The 19,184-nt window shown below is 39.0% G+C and overlaps 1 long non-coding RNA gene across 1 annotated transcript; it reads left to right on the top strand.

Moving 5' to 3' along the window:
* The first annotated feature begins 1,355 nt into the window (after nucleotides 1-1,355).
* On the top strand, nucleotides 1,356-1,843 carry LOC121524797. Its single transcript, XR_005993171.1, has 3 exons — nucleotides 1,356-1,437; nucleotides 1,555-1,654; nucleotides 1,776-1,843. It is a non-coding gene; the product is annotated as an uncharacterized LOC121524797 (long non-coding RNA).
* The last annotated feature ends 17,341 nt before the right edge of the window (nucleotides 1,844-19,184 follow it).

Here is a 19,184-nt window from a genome sequence, read left to right as displayed (position 1 = left end):
GATGGAGCGGCACCGTCACTAACAGCAGGCAGCGCACACATAGACACATAAAACTTCTCCCGTTCATTTCGGCGTTTCATTAACCCGGTGAACATGCCAATATCCCTCTTTCCCTCTCCGTTCAGAGTTTCTAAGGGTGCACACTTTGAAGCTCTAAAACACTGTTTAAACAGTTTTCATTCAGTTCACAAACGGCCCAACAGACACATCTGGAGGGGCACAGAATACCGATGTATGGAGGCCAAAAAAGGCCAAGTGACTGACCATATTTAATCTTTTTGTTTTAAATAATTTGTCAGGATTAGGTTGTTAGGTTGTTTAAGTGGGTTAAGGACACGCCTGATAAAATGTTTAAATCATTCCTTTACATTTTTTTTAAGGATAGTTGCTTTAAAATGTCATATTTCAGGAATATAATAGTTTTTGTAAAATTATGTGATGTCCTATGCCCAGTATGCCCTAGCAATGTCTCACCCAGCTTTAATGATGTATCAAATGGCCAACTGACTCATTCTTTCAGGTTTTACATTACTATAAATGACATAATTGATTAAAAAGAAAACTGTTAAGGGTGGATAATTAAGATATATGGTATTCTGGGGTGTTAAAAACAACAATGTACACCGAACAGAACCGAAAACCGTGACCACAACACCGTGATAACATCTGAACCGTGGATTTTGTGAACCGTTCCATCCCTAATAGATACATATATATGTATGTATGTATGTGTGTGTGTGTATATACATGTACATATACATATATATATATTAATAATTTGTTATGGTTAGCTTGTTAGAAAAAAAAAATTCCCCCATGGGGGATCAATAAAAGAATATTCCATTCTATTCTTAGGTTGGTTAGCTGAGTGAAGAAAATGCCTGATTTAATGTTTGAATTATGTTTAATTACCCGGATCTCTCCCCGGATATCAGTGCTTGTTTTCAGCAGAAACACTCTGACAGCCTGCTCTCATTTGTCTGTTAAAATTTATTTTAAAGAACCATATTTCATTTGTAAGGGTAAATAAATTAATAATGATGTTAAGACAGTTAATGTGATAAATAATTAGTTAAAAAGAAGACTGTACATTTCATTTGAATGTTTGATTTGAAGTGATAAGTACACAGGTTAATTTATAAGAAAATTGATGCTTTACATTGTATTAGAAAGGACAGTAATGGTAATTAAGTTCATTTTAATGTTTTGAAAGGTAAATTATATGCACGTTTAAAAGAGAAATATATTTACTCAATTTACTTATACTTAATTTTTTTCCCTACTTAGGTCTTCAGCCACCTTCCTGTGTGCCTTGCAAGGACAAAAAGCTCTAGCCTTCATCTTCTCCTAGTACCCTGGTGCTGTGGACTTAAGGGATTCAAGTTGAGACGTGGTCAGCCTCTCTGGACAAACTAGACATCAACTTCTTCCCCTGAGGTAAGGAGCATTCTGAGTCCATCTACAATTAGTGACGATGACACAGCTGAAACTTATTTAGTCACTATATTGAAGACTCACAAGTGAAATTGAAAATACTGTCTGGTGTGTGTGTAGGCGAGCCTTTCTGCAGTGATCCAGTATCGTGGTGTTGTGGATCAAGGGGTTCGAGTTAAGATGTGATAGCCTCCTGAAGAAAGCCGTGAAGAAGTACCAGGTGAGACAGAAACATTTACACTTTAGTCTTGTAACTCAGATCTACAGATCTACAAGTAAATCAGTTGTGTTCACACACACTCCTCCTCGAATCATTTTACTTAATGTATCTCCCTACTCAGGTCTTCAGTCACTTTGCTGTGTGCCTAGCAAGGACAAAAAAACTCCAGCCTTTATCTTCTCCTGGTATCCTGGTGTTGTTGACCAAGGGGTTCAAGTTGAGACGTGGTCATCCTCCTGAAGTGAGTGTGAAGAAGTTTGGAGTGAGACAGAAACACCAATATGGATTGGCCTTGCAAAATCTGCAAATTTGCGACCCCTACTAAGGACGAGTTGTTGAAACATTATAGGTTACGTCATATCCCCAGTGGGCAACCTCTGCCATGTCCTTACCTGGATTGTTTTTGTTTATTTAAATCATGGGGTAGCCTGAAATCACATATATCAAGGAAACACTCAACTCACTCAACAAGAGTGAGAACCTCTGAAATACTCAGTTTCTGTTGCCAGTTCTGTAATGTAGGCACATGCTCCACCGAAAAAGAGTATTTTGAACACCTTCGTCAACATTTGAAAAAGCAAGAAACAGTCACCTGTGTTTTCAAAAATTGCAATTTCAAAACAAATATCTATGGAACCTTTGCTTCACATAGAAATCGCAAGCATACTCCCCACTCATTAGATGAGTTCAAAGACGATGTGATAAAGAGGTATGAAAACCCTTCACACGCAGATCAGTGCAGTGATGGGGTTAATCAGGAGGGTGAGCAGTCTGATATTGATGAGATAAGAGATGATGATGTAAGAGAACTGCCAAAGTTGATTGAAAGAAGCTTGGCTCATTTAATGTTGAAATTAGAGAGTTCCTTTCATGTACCCAACCAATGCATTGATGAGCTTGTAGAGGAGTTGCATTTTATTTCTCATTCAGCCTCTGCTCCCATCATGAAAGACATTTTACAGTCTTGTTTGAAGAGACACAACTGTGAAATTGATGAAGCCATTGTGTCGGAAATGGTGAACGACATTTGTGATGCTAACCCCATTAGCTCTGCCCTCCGTGATGGTGGTCCTCTTTCCTCTGCCTTCAAAAGAAGAAAGTATTTTAACGAACACTTTTCTGTCGTTGAACCTATTGAGTATGTTCTTAGTAGAGAGAGCAGCTTCCAGTATGTCCCCATTCTAAAGTCATTACTTCAGGTTTTAAGCAAGAAAGACATACAGGACCTGATCTTGAGTGAGACAAAAGCTCAGAGAACTGTGTACAAGTCATTTCATGACGGCACCTTTTACAGAACCAATGAGCTGTTCTCAGGAAGTGACCTTACCATTGCTCTCAATCTCTATGTGGATGACTTTGAGATATGCAATCCTCTTGGTACATCCAGGAAAAAACACAAAATCACAGCAGTGTATTGGGTGTTAGCTGATGTCCCCTCATTGCTCAGATCTGAACTAAACTCAATCTTCTTAGCAATTCTGTGCAAGGCTGAGGATGTGAAGAGATTTGGTTACAGTGCTGTGTTGGAGCCACTGCTCAAAGATCTTGTGGTCTTAGAGGAGGAAGGACTGTATGTTCCAGCATTGGACAGAACAGTCAAAGGCACAGTGTTTAGTGTGGTTGCAGACAATCTTGGTGCCCATTCTTTGGGGGGATTTGTTGAGAGCTTTTCCAGTTCATACATCTGCAGATTTTGTCTCGGTGAAAAGTCACAGTTTCAAGGTGGAGAAGTAAGAACAGGCGCATTTCCACCCAGAACGAAAGAACAACACGCACTGCATATTCAGGCTGTACAGGAGAATGATAGTTTGGTGCATGTGTATGGAGTGAAGAGACAGTGTGCACTAACAGCAAAACTGAAATATTTTGATGTTTTGTCTGGGTATCCGCCTGATGTGTTGCATGATCTCTTTGAAGGTATAGTGCCCCTAGAAATCGCACTGTGCCTCAGAGTGTTCATTCAGAATAAATACTTCACTCTTGAAGAGCTGAACAAATGCATCAAAGAGTTCCCCTATAAATGGTCAGACAAAACTGATGCACCACAGCCTGTCCCTGTGAACTTTTCCACACGGAAAAGTGTGGGTGGCAATGCCCACGAGAACTGGACTTTGCTGCGACTCCTGCCACTCATGGTTGGATTGAAAATCCCTGAAGGTGACCCAGCATGGGAAGTGCTTCTTGTGCTCAGAGACATTGTTGAGCTTGTTGTAAACCAAGTCCACACAGAGGAGACCATTTGCTTCCTGGACAGTAAGATATCTGAGCATAAACACAGGTTTCTCATGGTTTTCCCAGAGCAACACCTCATCCCAAAACACCATTTCCTGGAACATTATCCAGAACTGATCAGGGCTTATGGTCCTCTGGTGTCACTGTGGACAATGCGGTTTGAGGCAAAGCACAGCTTTTTTAAGCGTGTTGTCAGACACACTCGTAGCTTTAGAAATATTCTGCTGTCACTCGCCATGAAGCACCAGTTGTTGCTTGCTTATAACCAACATGATTCCAGAGCTGTCAGACCTCTACTACAGGCTACAACACTGTCTACAGTGGATGTTAGTGTGCTGAGAGATGATATCCAAGAAGCACTGCAGGCTAAGTTTCCTGGTGAGACATGTGTCCAGATAGCCAAAAGTGTGTGTTACAGGGGCACCAAGTACATCAGTGGAATGATCTTGGCTCATGGTTCCACTGGTGGTTTGCCAGATTTTAAGGAGTTGATCCAAATTGTGGTTGTGAAGGGCAGCGTTGAATTCATTGTGAAAGGTCTGGCTGCTTGGTCAGTTGAGCATCTGAGGAGCTATGTGCTTGAGAAAAACGGTCCTGTGAAAGTCATAGAGCCAGCTGAGCTTACAGACATGTTCCCCTTAATATCTTACATCTTTGGTGGTACAAGCATTATGACTCTAAAGCGCAGCATTTATGTTCAATAGATGGTGCCCATAGTCTGTGGAGATTTTTCAGATGAAATGATACAAACTTGCATATCGCAATCTTCCTATTGTGTTCAGACTTGACATATACAGTAAAAGTGTTCCTGATTTCCATACCTAGAAGTTAAATAGAATATGCTCTTAACATTATTCACCATTTACCTGTTACTATAAATTACTGTAACATGTCAAACATTTTGTCTACAGGTTGCATAATGTCATGTCCGGCTCAACTCCGAGTAATCCTTGCGGATCATGATGTCCGTAAAGCTGTACTACCATCTGGAATCCCTGAGACAGTGGACGACCTTCACTCAGTCATTCGTGATACATTTTCCATTGCCAGAGACTTCAGTCTTCACTATAAAGATGTTGATTTTGGTGAGTTTTCCACCCTTTTTTCTACAACTGACGTCAAGGATAAGGACACAATCAAAGTTGTGTTTCTTCAGGACCAGGAGCCTGCAATAACTTTAACTTTAACTGATGTGACCGACACTGATGTGACCAACACTGATGTGACCAACGTGACTGATCAGTCTTGTGAGGAGGACTATGTTGATGACACCACATCTGTGTCAACCGTTGACACACTGATTCTCTCTTCTGAAGATAGTCCAGGCCACCGTTCCCAGCGCTGGCCTACTCAGTTTCCAATTCCCAAATTTTCTGGCCTCACTGAGATCCAAATTCAGTCAGGCAATGAGTGCTTCAAAAAATGTGGAACTCTTCTCTCTACAAAAGATATCATTCCACTACTCCCGGACATCCTTGGAAAACTAGCGGAGGCTATTTATGAGTACACTGCTTATCCATCTAGTCTGCAGATCAGTGAGGTTGCAGAGGCCCTCACTCAAAAGCATCCCTGCCTCAAAGAACCAGGGTCCTTTAATGGGTCCTATGGATGGGCACAGCGCCTAAAATATAAGATGAACAATTTCAGAAGCAAACTTAGAGGTCTCGGCTGCCCTGAAGTTGAAGTGAACTCACTCAAGAGAAAACAAACACATGACAAGTATCCGGCAAAGAATCTGAAAAAACCAAAGAAGGCTGAAGTTAACTACCTTCCCCCTCATGCTCAAGGTGAATCTACTGCAAGTCTGGAAAAAGAGAGGGTGGAGCTCCTAAGTGAAATGATGAAAAGGGACAACTCCAAGGTGGTAGCTCAGAAAATGGCCAAGACGTTCAGCCTTCGTCGGGAGGAAATAGTAAATGAGGCCCCTGCCATCAGTGACTGCATGAAGCGCTGGCCTGCGCTTTTTAGTGAAGCACAGGTGAGATTATAAAATGTTCATTAAACCATTATTTCTGTACTGTGGATTGATTCAATGTGGTTACATGTCCACAAATTGAAATTAAAGAAATAGATAATTGTAGAAATAAAATACAGAAATAGCCTTTTTCATTTCCAAAATTTACTTGCTTTTTCAACATTCAAATCTTTATTTCTGCATTTATTTATTTGTTTGTTTGTTTTTACTTATGTCACGTTTGGTTCTCATACTGGTGTGCCCTGCAGATAAGTGAAGAGTTCAAGAGGATAACAACAGTTAGCCTTGAATCGACCTTTCTGGCCAAGCTTGACCAATGCACCCCGAAATTGATGGCCTTGACCCAATCAAAAGGAGGAGCTGCAGGCATGAAGATAAGGCGCATTAAGGACATGCTCCTTGAGGTATAATGAATAACTTTAATATGAATAGACCTTTATTTTAAATGAATGTTTCTGCTCCCTGTTTCATGTTATCATGATTTGGGTGACACTTGCATTTGTTTTTTTTTTATCTATTTTTTTCCATGAATCAGGACAACACAATTGAAAAGCGGAGAGAAATTGCCATTCGCTGCCTCATAGTCTATCTTGGAGAGAAGGAGGAGGACCTTTTCAAACAGTACAGCGTAAGTAATTGAGAACGTTTTTAATTTTAAATTTTGTTTGAACTGCTTGTCTCTGTAGCCTTCCTACGCGGAGGTATGTCCGTTTCAATCCCGTGCACCAGCCTCCTGTGGGCTAGGCGTTGAAGTTCATGGTCACCCTGCATTCCCTTATGCAAATCACCCTGAAGAGCTTGAGCCATGTATGTTATACATCCTCAGGGTTCCCACGCATCCTGGAAACCCTGGAAAACCTGGAAAATGATTGACCAATTTTCCAGTCATGGCAAACTTATAAAAATTGAGAAAAAAAGGTCAAATGTCTTGGAAACGGTTAGGTTACCCTAGAAAATTATTTTTCCTTTCCCTGCCTTGTAGGTAAATGGAGGATGGAAAGGATAAAAAATGATACGGAATGATTTTTCTTAATTATAAAGAGGATAAAAATGATAAGAAGATGATTTAAAAAAAGGATACAGAGGTAAAAAAAAAAGGATGAAAAGAAATAAAAGATGATTTAAATGATAAAAAGGGATAGAAGAGGGTAAAAAATACTTTAAAAAGTTAAAAAGGGATACAGAGGATAAAACATAAAAAAGTTAAAAGAGGATAAATGATATAAAAAAATGGATAAAAATGATAAAATTGATGAAGAAGGAATGAAAATTGATTGGAAAAAGGGGATAAAAATGATCAAAAATAAATAAAAAGATTTAAAGAAGGATACAGGGATAAAATAGGATAGAATAGGATAAAACAGGATAAAAAAGATTTTAAAAAGTATAAAAAATAATTTTAAAGTATAAAAAAGATTAAAAGATCTAAACAGAGGATGAAACATTAAAAAAAAAAGAAAAGAAAAAAAATAAGTTAAATAAAAGAGTGGAAACCCTGATCCTAACACCTTTTAATTTCTTCTGCAAGGATGTGGAGGAGCTCGACGCAGACCTTGCCATGCAAGTGATGAAGATTGCCATCATGGGTGATGGGCGTGCAACCATCGTAGTTGAGGGAAACAAGATCCTGCAGGGGATTGATGTCGCCAGATCCTGTGCCTTGCTGATGGGGGTAATCTATGCTCTTAACCTTGGCTATCCCAAGCAGTTGAAATTTACCTTTGAGGCTTTCCAGAAGCTATGCCTTGAGCTCGATGGACAAAAAGCCAGCTCTAAAGTAATGAATCTCAAGTATGGCATTTTCTAGAGCGGAGTTGATTGACCTTGCGTGCGGGAGAAGCTCACATCACACATGTACACGCACGCACACCCACACACACACGCACACACACGCTTGTTCTTTTGTTTCTGTAATAGTATGAATACCTACTGAGTGAAAACCAAATCAGTGGAAGTTATCAGCATAGAAAAGGGTGACCTCTGTTCTCTGAGGGTGATAGTGTATTTTGAACTTTCTATAGCCTTCTTTTGCTTGATATTTTTGCTGGAGTTAGTCAGGAGTATGAGCAGTCTGATATTATATTATATTGCTCATTTGTGCTGAAATTAGTGCCTTGAACGCACAGCCATCTGTCTTCTGTTTTGAGTCATTTTCATGTGTGCAAGTCAAAGGATGGCGATTCATGCACAGGGTTTTACTTAATTTTATAACACTGTTCCTCCTCATATAGCTTTTGAGCGCATGTTGTTTTGTGTCAGGAGAATGTAGCCAACAAATGCTGCTGTTTGCACTTTTAAGGAGTTAGTGCTACTGTTACGGATTTAGTAATATTGTTAATTTTAATAAATGGTTCTTATTAATTTGAATATTTCTGCCTGAATTTTTGTTCATTTTGAGCACCAGGAAAGAGTTCCTTAGCTGCTGTCCGGTTGCCATGTTTTGACATCCCCTCCATGCTTCTTAATACTCCTAATACAACCTTTCAGAAGGTGTTTGTCATCTCCTTGCTGTCAGAGCTATTTTCCCTCAGGCACCCTCAAACAAACACAAACACACACACCATCTTCAGCTTCCTCAGATTGTGTTGTAATCATTTGATTTGAACTGCTTCTTGCTTCACAAAGACAGCAAGTCTCTGTAGCTACACCTAATTTCTGGGGGGTTCCTCCTTGGCTAGGCTGAAGAATTTGTCTCAAGGTTACAAGACACAGCACATGGTAAGCCTGAACATCATTTGGAAAAAAGTCTAAACATTAATGGTGTCTGTTTATATTTTAAAAATTGAAGTCCTTTCTGAAGTCTTTGTTGTCCCATCAAAAATCTCCAACTCTAGAAAAAGACCTAACTGTCTTTGTGCAGCATTGCATCACGATAGCCTGTTTCCCAGGAGGCTAAGTCTCTCAAAACTCTAACCTTGTCTGTTTTGTGGGTGGGCTGCTTCTTGGTGGAGCCCGCTCACAAAACAACCAAGGTTGGAGTTTTAGGCAACTTAGCCTCTTGGGAAACACAGGAAATTAACCTTAGTATAGCACAGGGCTTAACTTAACTCTTGCAGAGATGAACTTAATTATTAAGTTCATGTTACTTAGAAATGTGTTTTATTGTGGCCAAAAAGCTTCTTAACCTTACTTAAAACATTATGTTGGATCAACTTAAATACTTGCAATTATGTTGACAATTATGAAGTTCATGTTACTTAGAAATGTGTTTTATTGTGGCCAAAAAGCTTCTTAACCTTACTTAAAACATTATGTTGGATCAACTTAAATACTTGCATTCATGTTGACAATTATTAAGTTCATGTTACTTAGAAATGCATTTTAGTGCGGACTAAAAGGTAATTCAACATACTCAAAACATTGCTTTGAATTAATGTAATTCTGTCAGCAATTGGCTCAACTTAAAAATTCTAGTGGAAAACGTTAACATATTTTTTTTTGTTGACCCAGTGTTTTATTTATTAGAGTGTAGTATGAATGAAATACCTCTTTTTGACCATATTCTGTGAGATTTGAGTTGAAATGTTTATCAGACTGTTCCGTAAAGGCTTAGATAAAATCTCTGAGCTTCCTCAGAAGCACTTGAAGTGTGTTGGCTGACTGGCATCAGGACAGACTGGCTGATCAAGTTGCAGGACAGTTAGTCAAAGCTGCAGTCACATGTCAGACACTCTTGGTTTAATAATCAAAATAAAAATAGGTTTCCACAGGCTCTACTTTTGTATAATATGAAACATAGAAATCTGTCATTGTGACCATTTCATACCAAAAATTCATGTAAAGATAAATCACTGAGAACTATTCATTCTTACAGTCATATTCAGCAACCCAACACAAATTATAAAGTGACTTAACAACCTTGGAAGTCTGAGAGGTATTGAAGCCAAAACTTTGACAAAAAGAAATGCTTTAGTCAGCGGCAAATATGACTCTTAGCAGGGATGAGGAAGGACTTGCTGTCATGCTGCGGGCACAAGCATCCACCATCAGCAGCTGGATGTGAATGAGGCTGCAGCTGGAGGACGAATGACACCAGCTGTTCCCTGTCACTGTGGACAGACAGCACTGTCCACGCCAGGCTAATATGTATACTGTGAGAGAAAGGAAGGGAAGCTAGCCTGCTCATTTCTGCACAAACTGTGTAGATTTTGTTCGAGATTTTTTTATTTTCAGTTCATTTTAGGTTAACTACTTTCACCTTTTGAGAAACTTCTGTTTGAGACACTGGGACAACAAACATAAAACTTCCTGTCTTCAGGGGATAAAGAGCATACCATAATGTTTTATGTGTTCTGTTTTCTTTAGTTTTATTATTCCTAATGTGGTTTCCTTACTCCCCTAAAAATGAAGCATTTTGTGTCAACTGGGCCTTCTGCTGACTCTGACAAAAAAGTTTGGATGATTAAAGTTTGGCCATGATTTAAAGGCTCATATCAAAAAATTGTTAGTTTTCTTGAGTCCATATTGTGTTTCAGTGCTGCTTCGGTCCAATGAACAACAACAAAACAAGCCTGCTGGCTAAAAAAGTACCAAAAACAATATGTGAAGAACTGAGTTAAGCTGCTGTATGATTGGAAAAGAAAGGCTCCTATTACATTTAAGGTAACTGACTTGCTATTGATACAGTTTTGGTTGACTTATTTTGAGTGATATATAAGTGCTGACTGTTACACAGTGTCTAGTTTTAGCACAGCCGAGTGTTTTTGTCGGAAAAAAACTTTTCAGTGGGACCCAAAATGATCAAATATGATATCACACAATACGATTTAAACAGATACACATAAATAGATTTGAAATGAAAAAACACTTTATCACCTTTACTGGAGTAAACAAAGATGAGATATGAAACTGATCAACTTTATTTTTTTGTTCCTATTCTTGTTAAATGAACATCCTAAGTTGTTAAGGTGTGCATATTCCATCAAGTGTAGACAGCTCTAGCCTGCATGCAGGCATTTATTGTGAAGCCATGGTGTTGTAACCCATGCAGAATGTGGCTTTGCATTGTCTTCCTAAAACAGGCGGGGACGTCCATGAAAAGAGGTCATCTGGATGGGAGCATATGTTACTCCACCACCTGAATTCACTTCTTAGTATTAATGGTGCCTTCACAGATGTGCAAGTTACCCATGGGCACAATAGACCCACACACCATCACAGATGCTGGCTTTTCAACTTTGTGTGATAATGCAAGATGCATGAAGATGCAACCACCACTGTGTTAACTAACAATGTGTTTCTGAAGTGTTCCTTAGCCTACATTGTAATGTCCAACACAGAATTATGCCAGTTTGAATACAATGTTACCAAAGAGTCCAGAGGCCATGGGCAGTCAGTATTTGTTTTCAGCACTGCCCCTTATGGGCAAAATTTTTGTTCAGACTCCCTGAAATTTAAGATGATGCTATGGACAGGATGGTGAAATCTCTGAATTATTCTCAATGACAAACTGAAGATATGGTTCATGAACAGTTAAGACTATTTGCTCAAACCATCTTTAATAAAGTGAAGAGATTTGTGCCATTGATGATGCAAATGACTGAGTCTTTCAGGAGTGCTCCTTTAAAACTCAGTTGTGGTGCTATCACCTGTTACCATCAACCTTCTCCACTGTGGATTGTTCCAGGTGTTTTTCTAGCATTTCACAACTTTTTCAGTCCTTCCTTGTTCCTGTTTCAATTTTTAAGGAACATGTTTTAGACATAAAATTTTTGTCTTTGTGCTGTATTCAATTGATTATGGGTAGAATATGGTTTGCAAATCATTGTTTTCTTTTTTTAACTATGGCAACTTCCACTATTATTTGAAGGCTTTCTTTGGGAATTTGTGCCCATTGATTCTGTAGAGCATTTATGAGGTCAGGCCAGGCTCTCAATTTCAGTTCGAGTTCATTCCAAAGGTGCTTAATGGGGTTGAGGTCAGAGCTCAGTGTAGGTCAGTCAAGCTTGCTTTGTGCACTGGGGCACAGTCATGTTGAAATAGAAAAGGTCCTTCCCCAAAGTGTTTCCACAAAGTTGGAAGTCCAGCATTGTCCAAAATGTCTTGGTTAGCTGAAGCATTAAGATTGCTCTTCAATGGAGATAAGAGGCCTAGCCCAAACCCTGAAAAAAGCTCCATTCCATTATCCTTCACCAGACTTCACGGTTGGTACAGTGCAGTCAGTCAGGTATCATTTTCCATCATCTGCCAAACCCAGACTCGCCCATTAGACCGCCAAAGAGATAACTGTGATTCATCATTTCACAGAACATTTCACTGCTCCACAGTCCAGTACCTCTGGCTTCAGAGTTTTTGTGCTTACATTAATGCTAGTAGAAGTTCAGAACTCTTTAGCTATGAAACCAGCAGTGTGTTGGTGACTTTACTCACATGCCTTGGCTGTCATTAACCCCTCTCTGTGATTTTACGTGGTCTTCAACTTTGTGGCTGAGTTGTTGTTGTTCCTAAACGCTTCCACTTTCTAATATCACTTACAGCTCACTGTGGAATATCAAGCTAGAAAGAAATTTCACAAACCATCTTACTGCAAAGGTGGCATCCATCATGGTGCCACGCTTGAAGTCACTGCACTCTTCAGAACGGCTGGTTTTGTATCACAAATGTTTGCAAATGGAGACTGCATGGCTAAGTGCTTGATTTCACACACCTGTGGCAGTGAGTCTGATTGAAACACCCGAATTCAGTAAATAACAGGTGCGGCCAAATACTTTTGTCCATATAGTGGACAAGCCCTTTTCCCATCTAGTGCCGGCACAGCCTTTTGTTTTATTATGGATGAAAGGGTGAATGTTTGGGTGAATGTGAATGTGTAGTGCAGATATAAATGTAAAATACTATAACTGTATACGTATTTATCTAGATTGAAACAGAAAATACCATGGAGTGTGCTTTAGATTTGTGCAGCATAATAAGGAAAGATAATATTTTGAATTTTTGTTGTCAAAGAATTGAACTAAAAAAAGCATACTACACCATGGCATTAAAAACTATAGACAATCATACAAAAGAGAGAAAATCGTGAACCTAGTATCAGAATACATGTTGTATCAAGAGTTGAGTGCTATTGCCGATAGTAAAAAAAAAACAAAAAAAAAACAACATATGGTTTATAAAAGATCTCAGTGTACCAACAGAATAGATCCAATAGCAGATTTTTGTCCTCTTTAAACATGATGACAGAAAATGTTTCTCTTTATGAAATGAATGAAAATAAAAATGAATTTGGCAGGGACATTTAACAGAGTTGTTATTCTATAATGGCTTCAAGTAAAGCAGTAATTTTGTAATGATCGAACCGAATATGTAGCCATAGTCATCAGAAATGTTCTAATTTACATCTGAAAGAAATCCATTATTAACTGCATTAATTTGATCCAAAGGAGTCAGAATTTCTGTGCACAGTCATCATACAGATGAGGGTTTTATTCTTCTTGGAAGGTTTCGTGGAGGGACATCCTTTTTGGATCAATTATTAAGCAGAAGTGCTCTTTATCTCTGTCTCGGTGTTATTTAGCCAGTGTGTGCTGTGTTGTTAGAGCAGTTTTTGACCAGTGTTTGAATTATGCCATCTTACTCCTTCAAAAAGTTTCTTTTCCTGTCACACAGAGGATTCACTACAGTACCTGTGCCCTGCAGACCACTGTATGTGAATTTCATGCATGTTCCACCCATGCCAGTGAACACGACACGGAAGGGCAAAGGAAAAGCGGATCCAATGCAGCCAACCTCCCCCTCACACTGAGTCACACTCTGACTTTCGTTCAAGCCATTTCTTCCACCTCCAAATCCTTCATTCCGTTTCGGAGCAGGCGTTTCATTAGGAGCAGAGAACCAATTCAATTTTTTGACGTGACTCCCCTCTGAGCACTGAATTCTTATTCCTGTCTGCTGAGTGACTGCTGCTCCACTTTTAATAATTCATGAAACACAGAAGTTTGAAACAGAATCCAACTATTTCTTTATCTGAAAGTCATTTGTGCTACACGGGCATTAGGACACAAAAGTCATGTAAGTTCATGTCTCTCTTTAAACAATTTAAGTCAAAATATGAAAACTTTGGCTATAATTTCATTTTTATAAGTTACAGAGTGGCCTTGTGCCCTTGACATGAACACGGTATAAATGTGAAAAACTATATGCTGTCCAAACAATATAAGCCCACTTAAGCCTTTTAGGTCATCTCTCTTTATTGCACTCTATAAAGTTCCTGATATACTCAGATGTTTCTATATCACTGCTCTCCTTTAGTAGACAGAAGTTTGCTTTACTGAATGAAGGTCAAAAACTAAAATACAGCAATTTTAGAAGAAAAAGGCAGCACAAGGAAAGAAAGATGGAAAGATAGTTTTCACTGTACACTAAACTCCATCAGCTCAAACAGAAAATGCTGAGTCATCCCTGCCTTAGTCTTCATCTGTGTGTTAATATTTAAAACAAGGTCAAGTGAGGTCATCCCAACAGGTGAACCTAATGATGGTAATTAAGAGAAAAGGTTCCCTGAGGGGCCTTTAACACAGCACGTTTGATAACTTGTAGTGCTGATAAGCCACAGATGTAACTGGTGATATTAATGATGACTCATTTCCATTTATACATGAAAGTGAATCCTGCTGGGAGCCAGCATGGGCAAAATTCATGAATCTGATCTCTAGACAGGAACATTTCTGCAAATATAAGCTGCAGATAAAATTTTAAACAGTAAAAAACCAAAAGAAAGAAAGGAAGAAAAAACACAAGTATGTAGAATTTAGTATACACTGCATCCAAATAATTATGCAATTTGGATTTTAGTGTCATAAACATAAATTTTTTTGTTTTTCAATTAAACTCATGGGTGGTATTGTGTCTCAGGGCTCTTTGGATCACTGAAATCAATCTCAGATACCTGTGATAATTAGTTAGCCAGGTGAGCCCTATTACAGGAATTTGAAGGTGTTTGAAGCTGCTGGTGCCTCTACAGTCTCATGAACCTCAAGGTGTAGGATCCTCCAGAGGCTTGCAGTCTGCATAAACCTACTATTCATCCATCCCTATCCAATGCTGAGAAGCAGAAATGTTTGCAGTGGGCCCAGAAATACATGGACTAATTTTCAAAGTCTTGTTTACTGATGAGCGCTGGGCAACCCTGAATGGTGGATGGTTGGTGGATGGCCACTATGTCCCAACAAGGCTGGTCATCAAGGAGGTGGCGGAATCATGTTTTAGGCCAGAATCATTGGGATAGAGCCGGTAGGCCCCTTTAGGGTCCCTGAAGGTGTGAAAATGGCCTCGGCAAAGTATATAGAGTTTCTGACTGACCACTTTCTTCCATGGTACAAAAAGAAGAACCATGCCTTCCGTAGCAAAATTATCTTCATGCATGAAATGCACCATCTCATGCTCTGTGTCATCGGCTGCTATTGGCACAAAAGGAGAGAAACTCATGGTGTGGCCCCCATCCTCCGCTGACCTCAACCCCACTGAGACCTTTGGAGCATCCTCAAGCTAAAGATCCTTGAGGGTGGAAGGCAGTTCACATCAAAACAGCAGCTCTGGGAGGATATTCTGACATCCTTCAAAGAAATTCAAGCAGAAACTCTCCAAAAACTCACAAGTTCAATGGATGCAAGAATTGTGAAGGTGATATCAAAGAAGGGCTCCTGTGTTAACACGTAACTTTGACTGTTAAGATGTTTTTGATTGAAATAGCTTTGATTTCAGTAAATATGACCTAATGCTGCAAGTTCAACAAAAGACCATTTTCAGTTGTTTCCAACCTATAAAATGTTTTGAACTCTGTTGTGCATAATAATTTTAAAAGTGCATTTTGATTTTTTTTTATTATTATTACTTTATTTTGAAAAGAAAAAGTTATCACTGGGAGGTTTGTTCAATAAATTTGAATTATGCTCTAGCAGTTGATGACTTGAAAATTATACTGATTGTCATTTGCCTCGTCTATTTAGAAAATCATATAAAAATATCATTGGCATAATTTGGAATGTGGTGTTGTATAGTTTAGTATGGTACAATGTAGTAAAAAAGAGTGTATAGCAGGGTTGGAAATGAGCTTTTTTTTGCCTACCTGCCACCGTAGCTGATAGATCCACTCACATTTTCTTCCAGCCACTTTATTTTATTGAGCATCATAATATAATGTAACCTGACACGTCAGATGGATGTGTTTCACACATCCATCTGAGAAAGCTTCAATAGGAAACGTCTGAGAAAAGGCAGAGGCTTTGAAAAAGACTCGGAGTGTGATTGGGTGAACGTTCTGTCAGTCACATCTCTACGGGCCAATCGGAGCAACAAAACACGTGACGTAGCAGCTATCAAGCTGCGCATGCGCAGCTACTTAGGAATAACGCGAAACATGGTGACTATAGACATGTAAGTACTCGACTTTTGCCATTTTTGAAAAGAGAACAACTAACTGCTGTTCTTTCTTCTTCTTTTAACGAAGAAATGTTGTCAAGCTCTGATAAAACTGGCACTTTAGCAGCATCCACGCTCATCTCTTCCTCCATAACTGCACCAGCTCTTGCTGCAGCTTGTTTACATCACGACTCTGCTGCGCCTGAAAGTACTGCCCCTCATTGCTGATTGGTCCTGTCACTTTCTAACCGGGCCAAACGGTTCAGATGGGAGCTTTGCAAGATGGATTTGCCAGTGAGAAACAAGGAAACAGGCATATCCATCTGCTTTGCAAGGTTTAATATAATGAGGTTTAATATAAAAATCAAGGCGTATAGTTTTCAACATTATAAAGGAAATTTTTACAGTATTACAGAAAATACCAACATGTTCTCTGTCTCGTTCATATTATTCTGAGGCTGGTTTATGAGCTTATCTTTAGCTTATTAGATGAGTTATCACAATCATAATGGTTATGTTGGACAGTGTAATTTTTATTTAGTTACCACATATAATAATGCTGTTTCCATGTGTCCTATCTTTAAAGAAAGAAAGATGATCCATTTATAATACAATTTTCTTGACAGAGGCTGCCAAAATAACTCAAATTTTAGAGACTTAAACTAAAACTACAGGGTACTCAGTTAAATTTGACCTACAATCGGGGCGCAGGTGGCCTAGTGGTTTAAGACGCGCCCCATGTACGAAGACAGCCCGGGTTTGAATCCGGCCTGTGGCACTTTCCCGCATGTCTCTGCCAGCTCTCTCATCCCTGATTCTATCTACTGTCCTTTACTGTCAGTGAAGCCCACAAATAAAATTCTTAAACAAAGAAAACAACACAACCTACAGTAACATCACTCTTTCCTGCAAATTATCCACACAAGATTCTCAAATCTGTAAAGCAAGTGTCATTTATGAGTCAGTTGATTCGCGTTATCGCTCAACCTCATTAATGTTAGAACGTCTTATTGATATGATTAACAATATTTTCATTAGTATCAGAAGTACTGTAACATTCGGACTGTATTACATACCAATATCACATGTAAAGGCCTCTCCACATGCAAATTACATCTGAATTAGGCAGAATGGGAGCAGCTATCTAATAAACAACCCTCATGTACTGTATCATATTTTTAGATAAGATTATGTTTTTTGGCAAATGTGCTTAATGATGAAACTTGTTTGTTTGTTTGTAATGTAATGAGCTTATTTCTCTTCACTTTTATTATCCACACACACCTTATGTCTCCAGCTCCTCATTGGCTCTATGCATGTGTCTGATCTTTTGACAATATTCTTATATTGATAAAGTTTTAAATGTTTCTGTGGTAATCTGTGTGGATGAAGCTTAAATATGAGTGTATGGGAATGGTCCTTAACACAGCAGGATGCAGAGCAGCATGTTAGACGCCATTAATAATGTTGTTGGTAACGCGTGTTTTCCCCAAATCAAGATATTGGCTATAAAGCAGGTCTTTTCAGTTGGTAGCATTGTATTGGCTCCAAAGAGTCTCATTTCCGCCTTTGCTTGACCCAGGAATTGATCAGATCCACCTCTGCAAAGGAGGTAATTCTGCCAGTTAAGTGAAGTGATGATGGAGGAGCAGGCCAATTAGAGGAAACACGAGGATCCACCTGCTGTCCTGAGTCAGAGGGGCTGTAATCACTTTGTGTGCTTCTATTGTATTTACATTACATACATAAGCATTTAAAAGAACAGTGAAAAATACTTCAGCATAATTCAAACTTCAAGAGTCTGAAAGCGATTGATTCTGAGGTTTCGTACTTCGATTATGCAGCTTGAGAAGTATAATCCTTATAGTTTTCATACAACAAAGAAGCAAAATTACCAAACAATCTTTAACTCATTGAGTGCCAGCCCTTTTATAAAATGGAAAGTGGCTTGTGCCAGCGTTTGTGGCCATTTTGAGTCATCTTTCAAGACCCACACAATATTTTGTACTATGACTCTGAAAACACCAAATAGCTCAGTTGAAAGAAGAAACTCTCCATTTCATCATGGAAAAAAAACGTTTGTTTGCACCTTGTTTCATTCTTGATTTATCTTAAGTTAATTAGAGGCTAGTTTCACCAAAAAGACTTTTTTTTTTTCCTAGAAAGCTGAGAAAAATACATTTTTGTGAAAGAGTCCATCAAGCAAAACAGTGATTTGAATGTTATAATTTTGACTTCAATGACATAAAAGACATCTGAAAATTGTATTACAAATGTCTTTTTATTGTAAAATAAATAACAGTGCTTCCAGTCACTGTCATGCTATTCACTCTCTGGAACTGGACAGCCTCCACGGGACCCCCCTATACGCCCAGGTCCTCTCCTGCTTGCGTGTCCCCTGGCACTACCTGTAAATTATAGAAGTAATATAATAGCTATATAATATGTTTTATATATATAATATAGAATCTATATAGAATAATATATAATTTTTTTGTTCTTACCTCTTTTTCTGCCAACAGACGGTGTTGTAGAACTGCATGGGGCTTGCTCTTCTCTCAAGTCTGCTTCTGAAATCACAGGAGCACATGAGTGATGGTTTTATTCGATTAATTTGGCTGAATAATTAGTGGGTTCCTAACGTTAACTTACCTCCATCGCTCTGGGACGGAGAACAAGAGCCGCTCTGCTCACTCAGCAGCCATTCCTCAGAGTCTGGGTTGGAAAAGTCCATCTCTGAAGTGCCGTCGCTGTATGCATCCAGCTGGCGAGAGGCTGCCTTATTTCCCCGACGCACGGGGGAGACCTGACGGCATTCTTTAGCCTCTTGGCTGGCCAAGGCAGATGAATGAAAGCGCTGATCCCTGGATTCGCTGTCGTTAACTTCAGTGTCGGTTTCAGTGAGGAAGCGATTTCTCTGGCAAAAGTTTAAAGTTTCTTCCAGCGTCTGTTTTTAGAACTTTTAGC

Source organism: Cheilinus undulatus, linkage group 17 (assembly GCF_018320785.1).
Source record: "Cheilinus undulatus linkage group 17, ASM1832078v1, whole genome shotgun sequence".
Classification (NCBI taxonomy): Eukaryota; Metazoa; Chordata; class Actinopteri; order Labriformes; family Labridae; genus Cheilinus; species Cheilinus undulatus.
This window is presented reverse-complemented; position numbering and strand designations above follow the sequence as displayed.